The 16879-nt window shown below is 36.3% G+C and overlaps 1 long non-coding RNA gene across 1 annotated transcript in view; it reads left to right on the forward strand.

Annotated features, from left to right (window-relative positions):
* Positions 1–4718: 4718 nt before the first annotated feature.
* The window catches only part of LOC116444633, a 76518-nt gene continuing 64357 nt past the window's right edge, over positions 4719–16879 (forward strand). The window contains exons 1-3 of the long non-coding RNA XR_004240415.1: positions 4719–4897; positions 7124–7198; positions 8035–8161. This is a non-coding gene — a long non-coding RNA (uncharacterized LOC116444633). The remainder of the gene's footprint in view (positions 4898–7123; positions 7199–8034; positions 8162–16879) is intronic.

A 16879-nucleotide genomic window follows, 5' to 3' on the forward strand; every position in this document is an offset into this window, starting at 1 on the left:
GATTTAGAAAACCAAAGCCTGTTGTTGGGATATAATTCCTTCAGTGTAAATTCAAGTTAAGGTTAATGTCATATAAGCTCCACTGTTATCCCTTCTAAGTCACGAGCCATGCAGCAAAGAGCATTAGAAAAGCTTCATTTGATCCCAGCTCTTGAGTCTTTGGGGAGAACAAATAACAGAGGATTGAAGGAAAAAATGTGTTGTTAGAGTTTGGCAGGAAAATTTGCAACATAAGGCTTAAGGAACTGTCCCTGATGAAAGAAAAGAAACTGGATGTGTCTTCGTGTTTGAAAGACAAGAAGTTTTAAAGCATTTTTATCCTTTGGTATCCAAAAGGTCAGCTTAATACTCAAGTTGAACACAGAATAATGTGATGGAAAAGTGTTAACACTTGGATAGAACAGGTTAAAATGCTGCTGCACTGGTTCTATTTCTTGTCCCACTGCTTCTTCCTTTTAGCTTGGTAATTGTGAGAGAACTTGGACTTGTCATTTCTGTCTCAGGCTAAATGCAGTGAGACAACCAAACTTTCTGATTTTCTCAAATATCTGAGCTTTTCTGTATGTCTGTGCAATCCATTGTTGCCTGCAGAGAGAGCTTTCTTAAACTTCTCAGCAAAACAACATAAAACCCCTCCTGTAGATGGCAAAATGGTAAATGTTTCTAATTTAAAGGAATGACTGAATGCACAGTGAGGGAGGAACCTGCACATCAATGTATTCAGACTGGTTTAATATCTTTGCTGTCCCAAAGTGTTGATAATGCAGCATGAAGCATTATGTGTCAGACCACAAAGCGTGGGGCTGCACTGTCAGATGGAAAAATCCTCAAGGGACTCAGCCATTATCCTGTGATCTTCTAATAATCTCTTAAATTAAAAACATTTGGAATATGTTGATAACTATTTTGTATTTTAAGCAGTATTCTGGTTATTTACTAATAGTCAACTAATGATAACTTTGAAGTCCCTTGAAGCATGGCAGAGCTAATCATTGCATTGGGCTATGAAAGCGCAACACAGGAAATGGTTGTTGGAATGTAATTTGTATTTTTTCCATCCATTTCTAGCTCTGCCTTAGAGGAGTGCATCACAGCCCCTCTAAGCTGTAATGCAAGGGACCCCTCCATCTGCTTCTAACAACCACTGCTTTCTAAATTTCCTGTTGCTGCTAAATGCAGGGCTTACTCTATATGACAGATTTGTAACTGTGTATCTGTACTGAATGACAATGTTGTCAATGCAGCGTGGTGTAAGAAAGTTACATGACTGTCCTTCAAGAGTTTAAATGGACTTAGTCTATGTTTATATGATTATTATCTGTAAATAGCATCTGATAGGTTTTAAACACAATTTAAAAGACCTGATTCCATGAGCTTTGCTAATTAAGTCAAGAAGCAGATTTTACCCTGTAAAACACCCTCTTACCATTAAAGAAATTCAGTTTTAAAATATGACTAGTTCAAAGGCAATAATTTCTGTGTAACATACAGAAGAACACGAGTTAAAGGATTTTTGCCATAGAATTTGTGGAAGCTGATTTTAGAGTTGATTTTTTTTTGTGAGCTATTTGTAAGCAGTCCACAGTCTTGAATGTGTCTCTGGATTCATGTATCTGTCATAAAATCTTAAACTGTGTATAACTACTGTCAGCTTTATATCTACTTTTGTGATAAATCAGTACCTGAGGATCATGCGGATACTCAAGGAGATTCTCACATCCCATCCCTTGGCTTGGATGCTCTATGGCCACCTGTAATTCAGCTCATCAGGATGTCTCTTGACCACCAAGGATGATAAATATTAATTTCACTATATAACGTGAAATATGTCTTTTATACCTTTTTCCAGAGCCTCCCTTTCTTTGGTGTGTTCTTCTGCCCTCTATTATGTCTCTGTTATCTCTTTTCTGGGAACTTCTCTCTCTCATGGCTCTGCAAGCTTGGGCCAAAGTCAGGAGAACTCTCAAGAGGAAAAAACATGGATTATTCAAGGGGATTTTATTACCTTATTGATTTTCAGTTCAGATATTTGTGTAAACAAATACGATTTGGATCCTTCTCCCAACCAAGGATCTGAGAGACCACACAGGTATGGCACAAACTTTGACCTGGAAGAAATCCACTTTTCTCTTATTTCATACTGTCTTGGACAAAGACAGGGCCCTTCATGAGTAGTAGACACAGGGCAGTGAGTTTTTAGTCAACTAAGTCCTAAGGAAGTCAAACTAATTGTCAAGAAGTTCAACAGTCTGTCTCGTGGTCAGTTCTAATATGTTTTCTGAAGTGCCACCTAACAGGCTGTGAAGCACAAGCAATGTCAAAAGACGCTGTTAAAGTAGCTGTGGTGAGAGGATTTTGTCCTCAGCCATGTAACACTGCACTAGGAAAACATCTTCACATCCCAGCCTGTCCTTCCAAACTAGGAAATGGGGCTGCCTCCCCAGCACTCCTATGGAGCTGACCTGGATATCACACTGAGACGTGTTGAGATGATGGATGGATTTTGGTGTCTCTGTTTTCCTCAGAACTTTACCCAGACATGATTCAAATCTCGGGAGTAATCATGTGAAAGAAGAATCTTTATGAGCAATTATGGATCCTGGAGCAATGTGCATAGTGTGCAGGACATGATGGTAATGGGCTGAGATTTGATTTGCACAACCCACTGCAACACAAGGGTTAATTGTCTGTGGAACTGCAGCAGGAGGGTTAATTTGAGCAGATTAGATTACCATGATTAGTGGTGCCTGGGGAGCAGCACAAAGTGATTCACCATTTAAACTGGTTTGCTGCTGCTAGAATGAAAATAACCTGTGCAGAAAAATCAAATTATCATTGCTGAGAATAGGAGTGTAAATTTTGAGGGGTGACTATGGTTCTCATACATCTAACTCAACCCAACTAAGATAATTTACAAATTTCTTCTGAACTCAGAAAATATAGATGAATATTAACCCTGAAGGGTTGCAGAGAGCTGAACTATCTGGAATATCACATTTTAAAATGAGAGATTTAAAATATTCAAGTTAGTTTGCTTTTTTCAGTAATTTACCCAAATTAGATGGAGATAATTTAAAAATAAATAAATAATAATTATTCATAATAATAGCAACAATTACTTAGAGCAACAAAGCCTGAAATGCAATGAAGCCTTATTTTGGTCACATATTTTTCTAAAACTCTAAGTAGAAATGGAATAATTTTTCTGAGAGGCAGGACAGTTTCTGAAAACACACTAGTCTGTGTTTTCAGACAGAATTATGGTCACTCAAAAATCTATATAGAAGAATATTCCACAGTTGTCAATTTTTATCTGAAATAAATTTATTGAAAATTAATGTCTATAGTATGAACGTGTGTTAACTACGTGAATATGTTCTGTGTGTCTTCCTACTTCTCAGCAGTAGATCTCTATCTTTCCAAGCTAACACTTGCCATTGATTTTAGCTCTTAGTCATACCCATTGCATATTTTCTTAAACAAAGATTTAATCAGACAAATTATTTTGTGTTATTTAGAAAATAATGCTTGGATACTATGATTAAATAAACTCTTGAAGTCATAACACTTATAATTGTAGCACATATCTATGACTGTTACCATGATTATATAAATTAATTGCTAGTCATTTAACTGTATATAATGTCTTACTATTTATTAGTGCAATTTCTTAAAATAAATGTTCCAGAAATTGTTTTTTTATTTTAGATTTTAAATTATTCTTATTAAAGTTTATTTATTAAAGACTAGGCAATGTATATTTAATAACTAATAGTCCCCAGTGATATTAATTATCAATCAGGATTCACTTAATAGTCAATAAATAACCTAATAAATCTAAATTTTGTAGCCAGTTGTCTAATACTTAGAACAAGACATTGGGAAATTGGAGATATCTATAGATATAGACATATATAGATATCTGGTACTTAGCAGTACATGTATATATATTTTTTATGAAGGTTTTGTCCTGCTATTTCAAATGTTACATTTTGTTTCTTAAACATATACAAGGTTACCAGCTTGTTATTCTAACGAAACCCTGTGAGAATAAATTCTTTTTATTAATATTGTACATGTCAAAACTTTACAGTCATTCAAATAACGAAAGGAGTGCTCATTGTCTCTCTCCCCCGCTGTTGCTCTTCTAGGATTTGGAGCTAGATTCAGACATAAAGTGAAATAGTGAAATATTATAAGAAAATACTTTTTTTTCACAAGACATTTCTTACTTAAAGAGATTGTTTTGCAGTTTTGTTTGCTCTTGACACTATTTTGAGTAAATCTGAGCTTCTAAGACATGCTCAAGGCCATTAAATATTTATGCTCCCCAAACTGAATTTTTAAAGAATATTTGCTGTTTACAGGAATCAGGCTTTCTTTGGTTTTATGGCTTTTCTTACCAGCTATAAGATAGATTTTTTTTTTTTTTTCCCATTGGGGGAAAAATGATGTATTTTTGTGTTTGCAAAGACTTTTCTCCGCTGAAGAAAGCAATAGGTAACATGAGTATAACACTGTGTTCTTCCATATTTCTATTTTTAAGTACTATTACCTGTGATATTTTCCATTTTGCCTTCTATTAGGCCTGAAATTGGAAACTATTTTAAAGCTAACAAACCCCAGAGTTTACCCCTGTTCTTTGAATAGCAACAGAAGTATGGCTGTTATGGTTTGACACATAAATGAAGAACAACCTCTACTTTCCGGCAGGTACTCAAGTGGAACTTTTGCAAGGGGGCTATCATCAGAAGTGAAACGTTAGCTGCTGACTCCGCTGCTTTTGGCCACAGACGGCTGCCTTTATGAATCATGTTTGTCCCTCTGCCTTTTTTGTGGTTTATATGGACTTGATTGAAGATGAAGCACTTGTCCTCTTACCTCGGACTTCCAGCAGGTGAGCTGCAGCAGGAGGTTACTGGCAGGTTACTATCGGCTGACTCCTTTTAGCCAACCTTCTCAATTTCTTTCTCAGATCCTACTTTTGCATGGGGTCATTAAAAAAACGAAACAAAACCAACTTCTACAAAATCAGGTTAGGGAAGATGTTGCTTAATTCTTTATTTCGTTCAAATGAACACTTCTAACATTCACTTCTCTGAGTGATAAAGCCTTTTATGAGAAGCTGATAAAAACAGGAATTTTAAAAGAGGAATATCAAAGATAGGACCAGAGGGGGCAAATTCATCACTGGAAAAGTTCTATTTATGCTGAGGGAGTACCATCAGTTTTGTCTCTGTCCTATATTTCACTGATCCTGAAACAACAGTGGTGACTTTAAAAAACTTGTTCCTCAGGAGTGATTGGATCACTGGCACTCTGGGTGCTACCAGCTGCAGACTGAATCACAGGCAGCCAGGACTTCTGACTGGATCACCCTTGTTAACATTTTCATACGTAACTCATAACTCACTTTATCAGCAACACTTCATTGAATTCTGTCTTTTGCCTTAGCTCTTCCCACTAAATATTCCTTGAGCTGAGAAGTGATCCTGATCTAAGAATCAGCAGTAATCTTTAACTATGTCTTTATAACTCATGAAACCACAGTAACCTCAATTTCATTTTAGAATGTGAACATTATTTGGACAAACACTAAATTGTAGCTTCACTGACATGAGATAAACTCCTTCAGGGGTCCTAGTGTGGTAGCTCTAAAAGGCAAGTAGAGTGAAGATCCTGAATAATTCGCTTTTCCAACCAGCTTTTAATGTATTTCCCCTGCAAATCAGTTAATGTATCATAGAGCTCAATTACCTGGCCATAAAATGAGAATTGTTGCTCAGAACTGTGACATTACAGTAACAAGAACCCTAATGATACAATAGATAAACATTGTTGCAATACTATCTCAGCTCTATTAGGGTATTTTAAATTTGCATCAAGTCTCAGTAAGGGTGAGGAAGTGCTGAGGTACACAAAAATAATGAAGGCTGGAGGAGAAATTAGTCTTGCAGTACTCTTCAGTCTCAACATTACAAACCACCAACTGTGGTAGTGAAAATGTTGGTTTCTATTTGTAAAAAAAGAACTGCAATCAATTAGATACATACTAAGTATTAAGTAATTTCTCTAAGTTGATTCTCTTAGAAACTCTTCCTTAATAAAAGGTCGGTCGCAAATCTACTAAGTCTCCTTAAAAAAAAACCCCATAGTGTCTTTCTTTCACCTGTCCTAGACTGCATCTATTTATTTATTTCTAGTCTGAAGGATGAGTCAAGTAACTGTAGTGGTGCCTTTAGCAATGCAAAATGCAATCTTTTGAATATTCTTATTTAGTGTTCCAATTTTAATGAGCTGGGAGCATAGTGAAGGAGATCAGATGTTTGCAGGTACTGGGTGAGGGTAGAAATAATTAGAAAGGATCTAAAAAGTAACATCACTTTTTTGTCAGCTATCTCTTCAGGGACTGGTTTAAATCCCAAACCGTTAAAGAGCAATCACTGTGCAAACAGAAGTTCCACCTGAATGAAACCAGAAGAAGCAGGGTATGACAAATTCCCTGAACAAAGTGAAGGAAGAAAGGTGGTGATATTTATCTGCTGAGGCTCTGGATTTCCATTTCAGAAATACTGTTGTTGTTTAGATATAGGAAAAATGTGGGATTTTACTTTGCTGCGGTCTTTTTGTTTTCCAAAATATGTGATAGTTAATAGATAAGTAAAATCTTGTATAAAAACAGTCATATAGTTTTTTAACAAACATGTATTACCCACCTCACTGGATAGTAATTGAGGTCTTCTGTGTTCCTCTAAGAAATATTTTTCTCAGAATACTCTTCTGTGTGATCTGTATTCTTACCTTAGGGAAGATACAAGAGATTCTCTTATTTTAACTTAGCCCACCATTCCTACAGACTATTCCGTGCTTTCTCAGCTGTTTGGATCTCCAGTAAAGAAGTGGGCAAAGAAAAATGGTGGTGGAATCTAATTTTTTTTGGTAGAAATTAGGACAATTCCATTTTTAAACATGTACGTACACTTCCAATGTTTTCACTAGTCAAGGATGAAATTTTGAGCAAACATTAAATCCTCACTTTTTTTTGTATGAAGAATGGAATTTGGACTTTGCCCACCAGAAGAGTCCTTGCTATAGGCAGATGATTCTTCTGTTCTTCTTGCAGCAGTACAAGTGGTTGCACACTGAACTTCAAAGAAGAGGGAGATAAGATAGATCCCTGACCTGGCTAAGTCCACGAGTAAGTACATCGGAGAAGTTCTTCAGCCAAAACCAGTTCTTGTGGGGCTTTCCAGCCCTTTATGGAAAATAAGTTGATTCCTGCAGGGTGCAACATGAAGACTTCCAGACTGAAGTGAGCTTCCTGCTATAGCAAGGATTTGGGTGTAGTACATCATAATTTGTATGGAAAGTTAACCTGTGGCAAATTGGGAATTAAAAAAAAATTTTTTTCTAACTGAAAAAACATCACAGCTTCATAGACAGACATTGTCTAGCATTTCTGGTGTGGATTCCTGAACAATTCAGATGGACAGGTAGTAGAATAAGGTAATACAATCCAGATACTGAAAGGATTTTTTGGGTGGTATACATTTAAGCTGAAGCCCCTGATTTATTCAGGCTTTTAAGTACCATGCAAGCCTTTCCTGTGGAAGAAATTCTGTTTAATGTAAATAATTCACTGTTTGGTAAATTAGAGGAAGGCAGGGAGTAATGAGACTTCCTAGGAGTTAAAAGCTTCAAATTTGGTGTGACTGTAGAGTAAATGTTAGAAGACAATTTTTAGAAGTTGTCTTCCTTTAAGTTCTGTTGAAGCATTCACCCCACTGTTTAGTGTGCTTTTATTGTTATTCTCCATCATTTTTCCTTGCTGCACTTTTTGATTTGAAAACAGTTGACTGTGCTAGCTTTTTCCATTGCAACACAGTAAGAAGCCATAACTACAAAATGATAATTTTTTTGTAATTCAAAAATAATGGGAGCTATATTCAAATAGAAAATATTCCCAACTCTCCTCTCCCTTCCCCACGTCAAATACTGTTTTAAAATTAAAGAACTCTGCACTCTCTATTACAGAAAAATACCCTCCATCAAGAAAATGTTGACATCTACCTGGACAAATCTAGAAATCACTGTTCTTTGTGATCTTCAATGATATTCTCCATTCAAAAACCTCAAAGCACAAATCATTTTACTGAGGCAGGTAGGAGAACTACTTCTATTTTCTCTTTCAGTCTAGCAGCTGTTTCCATAGCTCATGTGACAATATAATGATTTGGGCAGGAAAATAAGAGTTGGAACTATGGGGGTGAACTTTGCATCAGGTTTCAGATGTCTCTTCCTGTACATCTTGGAAGACTCTAAATCAAATGGTGTAATTCAACACAGTTCAGTGCTTTGACAACATAACTAATTTGCTAAAACTAAATTGGCAGTAGCAGCAGTACTGCAAATTGTGATGCTGGTGCTTATTAGGAAGCATATTTTAAATATCACAAATAAATAAAGCTGCAGCAATAGTGGAATATTGCAATACTGGTGCCTATCACAAATACTTTTAAATATCACAAATAATTAAAATGACTAAGAGACATCTAAATTCCTAAGTTAACCTCCAAGACTGCAATTTTTAAGGACTCAAATTTTACTAAATCTGGGAATTAATATTTCCTTTGATCTTGTGTCAGAAAGCCACACACAGTGGAGCTGTTTGTGCACTGAGGCCAATCTCCTTTGTGGTTTTTTTGAGCTCAAGGTCTTCATGCAGTATTAGTGAGAACAGCAGCAGCTTAAACCACTTCCTAATCCTAAAGAGACCATAAGTAACACATTGCTTTAAAAAGGTGGGGTTGAACCAGATTTACCGAAGTGATTTGCCTTTTCCTGTGTTTTAATTTTAATTTTGCTTAACATTGAATTGTTTTAGCATTGGACTAGTTTAGAATATTCAGCACTTACATATACAGTTTACCAGAGGAAGCAAGAACAAGGTTTTCAGAAAAAAACCAAGGTTTTAAGTTCTGTTTTTAATGTTTATTGCAGAGTGAGTTATGTGACTAAACCCATAGAAATCCTGGGAAACTTTAAATTCTAAGGAGTCAAGGATTTGATTTTGAGTTGGTTCTGTTATTCTGGTGCAGACTGAAATGACTTGTTCAAACTCTGTGCATGTTACATGACATCTGTAGTAAGTGAATCTCAGAAGATTTTAAGATTTATTTTGAGTCTGTTTCAATCTTGAATACAATCCCGAAATGATTTTTATCTAGTCCCTGGATATGGATTGAAGCATCTTTGAGATTAATTACATTACATATTGGGGATTAGAAGAAATGGGGAAAATATGTGAAAACTGGGGAGAGAAATTATTGCCTTTCAGTAAAGTAACTACCAACTCAGATCTTGTCATATATTATGAATGATAACCTCATTTTTGCTGGAATCCCATTATATATTCAAGACATTATGGCTGGTAAAATCGGCTGTGGGAGTACTTTTTTCTTATGTACTTTTGTACCAGAAGATGGAGCTGGAGAACCTGGATTCAAGATCTCGGCAGGATCAACGTTTCTTTTAGTAGGGCTGGCCTGACTTTTGCTATCTCCGTGGATGAGACCAAAAAAGGAAAATTGACCACAGCTATTTCACCATTTTTAATAGCCCTGTAACCATTAAAACATACTAAGTCCAAGAATAAAAACAGAATCTAAGTAAAGTCAACCTAAAAGAGTTAATGAACAAAGGCACGTTTCAGTGGGAAACATCCATAAGGTAATGCATAATTTTCTTTTTTTTTCCTAACAAATACTTAGAGATTAATTTTAAATTCCAGTGGGACAGGTCTCAAAGGTAAAGCTGAATGGGATTTATTAATATAAGATTATTCATAGCTGATTCTCTACAGGACTTCTGTTGAACTATGAAAAACAAGGGGGTATGATTCTGCAAACTTTTTCACAGGCAGACCTCATATAGAAACTGTTGCTGTGGAATTCTTAAGCAAGACGCCCAACACCTATTAGTTTGAAGAGCTAATGTGTGTTTGGATCCTGTGATGAATGGCACTGAGGATCAGTATTTTGCGAACTATTTTATACCTTCCAGAGCCTGAGCCATGAAGCATGCCCACATGAATGCTGTTTTCAGGGTTTCCATGCAAAATAAAAGTATGTACATTTTATTAACGCAGATGGCAACATTTTTAAAAAGAATCCTAATCGTTCACGAATATTACAACTTCCCCCTCTCCCTCCCACTAATATTGCAGTCACTACTGATCTAACTAATCCTGCAAAAATAACCTTAGAGAAGGGTTGAAACAAAATTTCATATTTCCCTTTTTTAATACCAGCAGTTGCAAATGTGGACATAATGTTGCTGCCACTTTATCTACTTTTTGTAAATACCACATGCAAATCAGTAGCTTTTTTTCTTTTCTGTTTTCAAAACAAATCTTAAATGTTTGAAAAGCACTCTGAAAATAAGTCCTATTTCAATATTTAGCTTAAAAAGTAGTGTACTCTGTCATTTACTTTTACATAAAATCCTCATTTTTTTATTAAGAATTCCTCAGGGAGTTCTGCCTTGTTGGACATTAATTCATTCCATCTTCCAGACAAACCAGGGCTTGTAGAACTTGATTAACTTGAGGTTGCTGCTGGAGTGATAGACAGCTCTTGAACTTCTCCCAGGAAACACCCCGTGTTTTATTGTCCTTGCCTTCCATTCTTCTTCTTTGCAGCCATTTGTGCTTTAAATTATTATAAACCTATCTGTGGCCAACAAAATACCAGTAGTTCCAGTGCTGTTATTTGGTTTCTGTTTTCTAGGTCATGACATGGCACAGTGTGGGTCTGATTCCCTGGTGCGCTACTGCAGATTTTTGAAACAAGCAGGACAAAGGATATTTATGTTGGTCATATTCTGAAACCAGTCATTTTATGAAAGAATTGCAACCTTTGAGTCACTTTGCAAAATTACGTGAATGACACGTGTTCTGTTACACTGTGTGTTTCACGCAGTGATTTCATGAAGTGCCTAAATGTTGCAAGCATTTGTTCAAATGAACACTACATTGCTATTATACAGAATCTATTGCTATGAATGTTCTATCGAAGTGGGTTTTATTGAATAGTTAATACTTCCATAGAAAAATAAGATCCATGCACTTCAGAGTTCTCACAGATGTGGGACTGTAGTTCCAGAAACATGCCTACTTTTGATATTCCCACTGGCACCTTGCCGCTGTTTTAGTATTCTAGTATATAGAGTTTCATAAAACTCTAGTCCCTTTGCTTGTTTATTTATCTCTGAATAAGTAATATAAACACATCTATGTGTTGTATCCAACTGCACATGGGATTGTTGCCAGATTATTGTAATTCTGTGGTAAGCCCAGAGTGTGATTATTAACAAATAATAGCAAATGCTGTGTCATGATCAACCATAAACCAGTGGGCTTGAAAATTAGAGAAAACACACTTCTCGTAATTTTCTGAAATGTAAAGCTCTCCGGTAAATCAGAAGACCTGGCTCACAGAAGTAGCAGAGCACTGCAGATTGATTCGATAGGTGTGTAATCTACATCCACTTCTACCTGACTCCCTGTTGTAATGTGTAATGTCAATAACATCCTCCTTCTTACTAAAATTGATTAATAGGCAAAATATGGGGTCATCTTTTTAATCTACCTCCCAAATACTCAAAATACTGTTGCCTTTTGATGGAGAAACTAATGATTTTAAGTCTTCTAGTTTTGCATAAACTTGCTGCATAATTTCTAAAGGCTTTGCTGTTACATGAATTCCATTGAAAATTGGTGGTGAGGTCTCGAGTCACTCTTCTCATGGGTCTAGTTTCAGAACATTGCACACAGAGAGAAGTAATACTCCTCAGCCACATGACTAAATGAGTGACTGCTGGAGTGAAACATTATCTATTCTATTTTTCCTTGGGGAAAATATCATTGCAGTAATGGAATCTGCTTAGACCTACTAAAGGGAATTCCTCTCAGAGCATTAATACCTTCAGTGAGATTGAGACCCACAGGACGAAGATTTATGCTCACTTTTTATGAAAAACCAAGAAAGATAAGAATGTGGTCACAGTTTTCCAGTTTATAGCTTTAGCTTGCTGAACTAATGTTTATTTTAAGGCACTATCTTCCTAGGGCTATTACTCTAAAATTTGAAATAAGAAGACAATTAGCTTGTGACCTCATTATAAACAACAGTTGCATTTGCTGTTTTGCATTTTTGTTGTTGAGACTAAATTGGGTGGGGAAAAAAAGCTGATCTCAAAGGTGATTGGATACTAAATCTTGCAAACCATTAATAATCTGCTAAAGCCCACAGTGCTTTTGTCAAATGGTTATGCACTTCCAGACGTTTTCTAATTAGCCTCTTTCAATCTCTTTCTATCAGTTCTATCAGTTTCATTTCCCTGTACTACACTTAACACTCACATTTCAAAGCTTGTATTTTTATGCTAAATGCCCCTGCTGCATAATTAATGTCTTAGAAGAGAGTGTGTATGAGTCAAACAGATTAATATTCTTCCCAGTCTTTTACAGGCTACTAAATTTATTTTAGAAAATTAAGAAAGATTTTTCTCACTCTATTTCTGTCCTTGAATGTAAGTCCCTAGGCAATATTGAATCTTTTCTATGTAGAGGAGGGCAAAGATTTCAGTTGTTGCTGCAAAGTTTCCTAAAGCATCTCTATAGATATTCTATAATTCTGTGTAACCTACTCTATGTTTAAAGTATAAAGGTTATAAATAGCACTTTTGCAAGAGAAGAGAAAGTACAGTAGAGATTTTAGCTTTAAAAAATAAAGGCAAAGCCAAGTGTGCCTCTGTCTTCTGTAGCTTCCCCCTGCCTCAGTTTTATTCTAAGTTCTGCACAGAACAGAAGAACCATGTGAGTCTTGGTGTGAGGCCACTGAAGCAGACTTTTCTCTCTGATTTCAGTCACCCAACTCTCCCTTGTCATTCACAGGATCCTGTAAACACGTGAGATCAGTCTTCTAAAATAAGTCAAAACTCTATTGCTTCTCTACCATAAAAAGTGTGGAAGGCACTTTCTGTTGTTTGATTTCTGATTTGTTAGTTGTGTGAAAATGGCAGGTCCTTGTACTCCTGTCAGTGTCCTATTTCATCATTACATTTAATCATTTGCAGGTGCTAAAGATGCCCTTTTCTAAAATGGCTTTGGGTAGCAGTCATTCTTTGGTCTGGACTCAGTAATTGTGTGATTCACTCAAAAGACTGTAATCATATGACAGAAGAAGAGCAATTAAATATCAAAATTATTCAATTACTCTTAATGTAGGGATTTAAATGTGTTTTGTTGCATTGTAGTGCTTCAGAATATTATACGACACTTGCACAGGCATAGAGTCTGTAACCCATAAAACAAGAAAAAGGCCTAATTGCTCTATGCATGGATTATTTATAACTATGTGGTCTAAGAAGGAATAAGAGTCCATAAAAAGAATGCCACTGAGTGTTAAAACCAATCTGCTTGCTGCATTTTAATTGGGATGAGAGTCTTAGCTCTTCAGTTTCAGAAACATTGCATTATGGATATGGTGCTTGCATTCTAATTTTAAAACAGAAATACGAGAAGTAAATATTGATTAAGGAACTTTGTGTATCAAGGGTATAGTCACTATATGACAGATGAAGCCATTAAGTCTTGGGAGATTTCTGTCTTATTCGTTCTGAAGTTTAGATCTACTGATTTGCTTGGGAGGGGCATGGAGCACTCAGGATTTGTTCATAGAATTACTGTGTCTGCATATGGATTTGTGGAGGCATAACAAGGCATAACTCAAGTATGCAAAGAGTGTTTACGTCAGTCTACCTCTCTCTCTTCCTATTTATTTCCTTGATTCATTTGTTCTCTGCTCTCTCCTACTGAATGCATGGATCTTGACCTCTTAGGACACATGCTGAAGTTTCCTTCTTGTTCTCTCCTTCTCTGGAAGATACCAGCATAGGTTATACCAATGCATGGGTTTTATACAATAAATTGGCTTGGCACAGAATTTGTTTAAGGTTGGCAAATGGTAATGCCAGCAATGCAAAATACATTTCATTGTGTTGAATGTGTAAAATAATTTCGTCCTGGATTCCCTTTAGTGCCACAATTCAGCCCAGAGTCAAGTTTTACATCCAAGTTGTTACAGAAATAGTAATAATTCAGTCATATAATGGCTCAAACAGCACTGTTATAGTGCACAATTAAAATCTGTCCCTACAGTGGTACTAAAATCCATTATCACCCTTGAAAGCTACTCTGGACACTTGGCACTTAAATTGATCTATCCATCCATTAATGCTCACCTTTTGTTAACCTATCAGTTAGTTAGTCTCCTTTAATTTTCCCCTTTAGTGAAGCAATTCCACTGATCTACATGTAATTATGGTCCAACAAGCATGCCTCTCAAAAACTGCATTTTTGGGAAGCTTGTGCTAGTTTTTGTGTGGGAGAAGTACAGAAATTGCTGTTAACTATGTCCAGAAAAGGAAAAGAAACCCAAAAACCCTAAAGCTGATGGACTGTATCTGTCTGATATACGTTTCACGTGAACCAATTTTTGCTACCTATGAGTGAAAAGAACCAAACAAAACCTACAAATGAATAAAACTGCACAATTGAAAGAGGTGTAAGTTGTGAAAACCAATTGGAAAAAATGGTACTTGCAGTTGGACCAGATATAACAGGACCAGGCTAGCTGTGTTCTGAGACTGAGAAATAATAGAAGAGATGAAAAGTAACCTCAGCCCTCGGGAGTCAAGGAATAATGTACGCTAATTTTCTTAACATCATCTTTTGATTCTAACTTTTTATCTGATAGTTGGCAATATAGCAGAAGATATATTCAGCAGTAAAAACCCCCAAATCTAGTAAGCAAAAGTCCTTTTTTCATTTATATTCTCTTGCAGTCATATTTCTGGCCTGTGACTGTAGTGTGTTGTAGATGTTCAAAGTAAAAGTTGGTTTCAGGTGATAAAGTACACTTGAATTTTCATAAGTCTTCATGTGAAAAACAGATCCTAAGCTCATCAACTTGTACAATTTTATGATTCACCCTTAGCCATTGGAGCTTAGAGTAGAGAATATATTCTAAAAATGCCATGTTATCAGTGGATTGTCAAGGCATTTCTGATTTAGCCCCTGGCTCTAACCAGACTGTCCTGCTTTCTGTGAGAGTAATAAAAAGATAAGCCTTGAGAGATATGTGGGGGGACAAAAAGCTCATTTGCATTCAGATGAGCTGTTCTTCCAGCCACTCTCTCTGTTTTATCTTATAAAAATTATCATAGATTTGATCAAAAGCAGAGAAAAGAAGCATAAATCCAAATACAGGTTAACAGCACAGTTTCTTATAATGGTAACTCCAGCAGATAACTGATGCATACAAACCCGTCTTTCCACTCACTGAAATCTGTGTACTGTGTATTACATTATTGATAGGAGTATTAGATGTGACACAGAAATGTCAAATCACTTCACAATGAGCTGAAATACAGAATTTCATCTTAATAAGGCTTCTCTTAAAATGCTGATAGGGTCCCTTAGCTTTGATGACATTTAATAAGTTTCTTTTTGGCCACCATTGCATATGGCATGCAAAATATTTTAGTGCTAGAAACTATATTCAAGGGATATAGGGGTGTGTTCATAATATAGATAGCATATGATATCTTCAGCCATATAATCTGATAATGCACCTAAAATAAAGGCACTAATACAAGCCTATGAGGCAATCTATTCCTAAGTTTGCATTTCTAACCTAACGTAAATGTCCTTACATTCATTTAGCACAGATGAGTGCAGACCCTCAAGTTCTATAAAGAAATTTTGATCCACTAACCCAAGAACACTAGGTAGTGGTATTTACCAGTGCAGAATCCTGCTAGGATGCACAAACGTAGACCTCTCTCAGCCTTCTCCAGACATCCTTTAGCCTACGAAAATAAGATTATAGGACAGGATGTAAAATTTGGTGGCAGATAGCAAACACTGTTTCTTCTTCTCTGACAGACTATTCAAAGGGAAATTTACTTGTGGTAACATTTTTTTGAGCAGAGAAATAAAAGTAAAATTTAGAAAGTAAGTACCTCTGAGCATGGATAAACTCAGAACGTGGTTTAAAATGGCAGATTTAAACAAGATGCAGAGCAGACATTTTTCTTTCACATTTTTTGAATTGGAGCATGGAAAGAAGCTCCTATGTCCTCATTCTGTATGACACACTTCATTTCTTTGTCCAAACTGGGGAGGAGTGGACCCAGAAAGGGAGTGGGAGAGGGGGGGAAGGACTAAACTGCTTTTTACTTTTGCCTTTGGAGGATCCAAGTTGTTGACTGAAACCTACCTCAGCCAAGCTTATTTTCAGTTTGTAGAAGTCTGTTCCATAATGAACATCTGTCTCTTGGCTGGATACTCAGCATCCGTTAGTGCAGAATCCTTCCTGGTACCGTATATCCTCCTCACCTTGTCCCTGGCACCACCACTAAAATATTTTCCTTTCATTGTAAAGTGAGATTTTACTCAGGTGGACTTTTGAAGTGTTAGGGAATGGAAAGTTTTTATGCATCTTCTGAGTGAGCCTTTCATAAGGGCTTTTGTATTACACAGTGGCTACACATATTTGGGTCTGAAGACTGACACAGTTCTAATCACTTTAAAATGGAACCACTTTGATTCGTATGGAAGGCAGCCATTCTCCCTGTTAGCAACTTTATATAACAGTTCACTCGGGTTAAAATAAAATACCTCTTGGAGATAGTCGAGAAAGTGCATAATGATGATCACAGGGATGGATAAGAAGAACATCAACTTCCTCATACCATCAAACTTGAGATCAGTATGCAGGCCTGCAGTTATAGCTTAATTTTAATCCACAGTAAT

Source organism: Corvus moneduloides, chromosome 5, assembly GCF_009650955.1.
Source record: "Corvus moneduloides isolate bCorMon1 chromosome 5, bCorMon1.pri, whole genome shotgun sequence".
NCBI classification, from domain to species: domain Eukaryota; kingdom Metazoa; phylum Chordata; class Aves; order Passeriformes; family Corvidae; genus Corvus; species Corvus moneduloides.